This window comes from Anser cygnoides, chromosome 1 (assembly GCF_040182565.1).
Source record: "Anser cygnoides isolate HZ-2024a breed goose chromosome 1, Taihu_goose_T2T_genome, whole genome shotgun sequence".
In the NCBI taxonomy this organism is placed as follows: domain Eukaryota; kingdom Metazoa; phylum Chordata; class Aves; order Anseriformes; family Anatidae; genus Anser; species Anser cygnoides.
Genome location: NC_089873.1, coordinates 5675001 through 5679391, shown reverse-complemented (window position 1 = coordinate 5679391; position 4391 = coordinate 5675001).

Below are 4391 nucleotides of genomic sequence, written 5' to 3'. Positions count from 1 at the left end.
ACCTCTTGTTTGTGCCCATTGCCTCTTGTCCTGGCACTGGGCACCACGCAAAAGAGCCTGGCTCTGTCTTTGCACCCTCCCTTCAGGTGTTTATAGACATTGATAAGATCCCCCTGAGCCCTCCTTCTCCAGGTTGAACATTCGCAGCTCCCTCAGCCTCTCCTCATAGCAGAGGTGCTCCAGTCCCTTGATCATCTTGACGTCCTCTCACTGGAGTATTTCCAAGTATGTCCAGGCGTGTCTTGAACTGGTGGGCCCAGAATACTCCAGGTGTGGCCTCACCAATGCTGAGTAAAGTGAAATCACGAAATCAGATTCCATAATAAAAGTGTGTTTCCTAAATCAGATAAGCTTAGAAATAAAAATTCCATCTGCCAAGGACAAAAAGTGCTAGGCATTTTAATGCTATAGCAGACAAGTCAAGTAATTATTGTCTCTAATTGGCACTTCCACAAGATGTAGCAATTTTTACAGTACCTGCAGCCAAGTGGCACTTAAAAAGGTGAGAAATTATTAATTATTTCCTGCCTTGGAAAAAAAAAAGGCAGGAAAAAATAAAAGGTAAGAGAAAATCTTAGTTTTGTGAAGGGAAAGACTGATAGAGCATCTTAAGGTCTGAATCAACAAATCTGAATCAACTTAAGCACATGCTGAATTTTAAGCATGTGTGTATAACACTTGCCCAAAGTTTATTTTGATGGCATACTTAAATGCTTTACTGTTTTAATGTGTTCAGTTCAGGAGGTCACTACTTTTTGGGTGGGATTCAGCTCCAAGTTTTAACAATTAATTTTGGTTCTGCAGGAGCCTCTGTGGGAGCTAGAACTTGCTACTCCTTATACAGGCTAGACCCAGGGCATTATTCAGCTCTCCAGTGATATTGTAGGTAATGCAGGTAATCTTAACCTCCATCTCCTGATCATGAGGGGCCTGAGTCTTCCTGAGGTCTATGTCATATCTTCCAGCCCTAGGGAGATCAAGGCATTTTAAGCGCCAGTAGATGCCTACTTTAGCAACTAAATCAAGTCCTTCACCAGTACTGTCAGAAGGGTTTGAATCAGTTGTCTGTATTTCAGTATGTACTGCTAGTGAAGATACCATAGTGTCCCACCTGGGTAACAGCTGCCACTCCAGAAGACACAAGTTCCTGTATGTCATGTGTCCTTGTAAGCACCATGTAAATGTCTTAAATACACTCAAAGTTCTAAAATATTGCTAAATGTTTTCATGGGGAGATAAACTGAGCTCAGTGAAGAGTGAGCTATTATGGTGGTCCCTGTAGTACAGTCCTACACCTGCTGACTGAAAAGCTTTAGAGTATCCGTGGACAAGAAGTCAGAAACCAAATCTGCCTGTGAACCCTTACATACTACACACCTTATCTAAATCTTGAACTGCATCCTATCCTTAGAGATAAATTAATTTGCCTATGCATAGACATCTGGTGCCATTTGAGATGCCTGGGGGTATCCAAGACTTCTGTATAGATCTGACAAATATGCAGGACCTAGGGTAGACCTGTGACCTTTTGGAATAATAACAGCAAGCAAGAAGATGCTTACGTCCTGATAACTGGATTGAATTTAATACTACACTAACAGGCTTACAGAGAAGTATCCACTAATGCATTTCTTGTTAAATAAGACCTGAGCAACCAGTAATAATAACATTACTTGCATTAATGACGTGAAATCAGGGAAGGATTCAAGGAGGAAAAAATACACAATTTAACTTTAGAAAAGAAGAATTTAACTGCAAAAACTAAGTTACAATGGAGGTAGCTATCTCTCGAAACAAAATTCTACTGCACAGGCAACCAAGCTGATTAATTAATCTATCACTGCAGTATGATGGAATATTCATGTTTAGTCCATACCTAGTAAAAAGCTATAAAACACTGTTGACTTTTGCAGGATTTTACTGTATGACATCCACACTTGGAGCTGTATACTTTTCATTCACAATTATCACTAAGCAACTCATTGCATAAAGCATTATCATTACTAGATTGCAAATGCAGAGGACAGATGCATTGACAGAGATGAAGTTACTGGCCTAAGGTCAAAGAAAGAAAAAAAATTCTGACTTCCTCCAGAGCTGTAGGAAATCTTCTATGTTCACACTGAGAGAGAAAAGCAAGCAAACAATCAACAACAAAAAAAAGAACCAACACAACAAAGAACCAAACCAACACAGAACAGAAACAAAACAAAACAAAACAAACAACAAATCAAACAACCCAAACCAAAGCAATTTTAACCAAACAAAAACTTGTTACTACCAACCCAATTGAAGTTCTTAATTATGTTAAAATAATTGTTTACCTTTAATCACCTTTAAATGAAGATTTTACTTAAAGGTACAGTGAAGTCAAATTTCCCTACTTTACTCCCTGTTTGCAAGTGAATAGACAGATAACACAATCCTATACAGTGTTCAAATGAAGCTAGATATGCTGTGGCCAGACTAAACCACATCTTCTTGTATAATGAAGCTAGCCTTCCCTGTATCAGAGGTACTCATCCTTTAGACCCTGACTTCATATCTGCATCTATACAGATAAACTGAATTGTTAAATTTAACAGTGCATAGTCCACAAGGTTTTCCAGCTTCCTGGTTCTATGCTTCTACCATCTTGAGAAGTCTTTATGAGCAGGCTGTAGACTGGGAACTTTCTTGTAATAAAAGGTTCATATCTACTTCATACCTCCGAGGGTACATCGTCTTTCCTGGGCACTCTGGATTTCATTCCTTGTCATGGACTAGAAGCACATCTGATCATAGGATCCAATCTCACAAGGTGAGAACATCAAGAGAAAGATGATGGCCAGGAATGTGTTAACACCTCTAGAAATTTTCAAGCATAATTCAAACTTTGGAGGAATTTAGCTGTAGACCATAATTGTCTGTGCATACAGGACATAGAGAGAGTGTGCTTGGCCCAGCACTTCCAAAAGCATAAAATTTATGACAGGCAGATTAACTGTACTGGCTATGAAAATAAATTATAGTACATAAAGTATAATCCACTTTTTCTGCTCTTTGTAGGCTAAGTTAGATTTTCATTAGATAAAAGGTTTGATGCTGATGGTTACCACCAAACAGAAATAAACATAAACATTGTAGATAGGGTGGAAGCTTTTTTTTTTTTTTTTTTTTTTAACTGCCATATGACTGCCTTTGTTATAAGGAATTATTACTAACCACAGAAAGCAGAACTTCAGAATAGACATTGTCCAAAAAGACCATGATGGAAAAGACAGATTCTTTACACTGGAACCATTTAAGGATATCACTATGAGGTCTATGATGAAAGAAAGAACAAACCATCAAACTAATTTACACATCCAAGCTGTTAGTATGACAAATAAAGCCAAAGGGAGGATATCCTCAGTCTCTAAGGGACAGATTTATCTCACATCAGATATAGCTGGCCCACACATAGAGGTTAGAACTAAATTTACTTTAGTCTTCATGCACATTTAATCGTTGGCCTATGCTGAGACTAACAACAAGAACTGGTTTTTTTTTTTGTGTGTGTGTGTGTGTGTGTTGGTGGTGCCTTTTTTCCCTATATTTTTTTTTTCTTAGTGAACAGTAAATTACAGAAAAATAAATCTTCAAAGGAGGAATAGAAAATCTCTAGAAATGGATAAAAATATAGTAATGATTTTCAACCAGAAAGAAAATGAGAAATGGAGGAAGTCCTTTGAGAATGTCATACTTTATCTCATTATTTAAAAACGTATGTTATTACTTTCTGCAGAACTAACTCTCTACGCATTCTGGAGTAGTATCTTGCACTTAAACAAATCATCTATACTTAAAGAAAAAAATCAAATAATAACATCAACTAACTTTGGAAAGAAAATAAAAATATATAGATAGTTTTATTGACATAACAGTTGAATAAAGCAGAAAACATTTTTTTTTTGATGTAAGATTTTTCCTGTTACAAATTTCCCCACTTTTTTTTTATTTTCTTTTGTGTGTGTGTTTGTGTGTAGTTTGGCTACAAAATAGAAAAAAAAAAAAAAAAAAAAAAAGAATTATTCACCCAGCTCTAGTGCCAACAAGTATGTCAATTAGTGTTAAGTATTGTAGGTTTTTCATTCAACCATATGTCCAGTTTGGCTAGGATGGAGGCCAGCTGCTAATTTTATACAAGACATAAACAGCTGCTGGGTAACGAATCTTAATGTTTGCTTGCCTTTCTTTAATGATAATTGCAGGTCAGCAATGACTACAGTAGTGATCATTTAAGATGAAAACACTTTTGTAGAAATGCCTTGATGAATGCTTTTCTTTTCACTTTCTTCAACATGGCTGACAAAGGAAGCAAATATCCATGAGCAAATATCCACGAGCAAATATCCACAAGTACCTGAGAA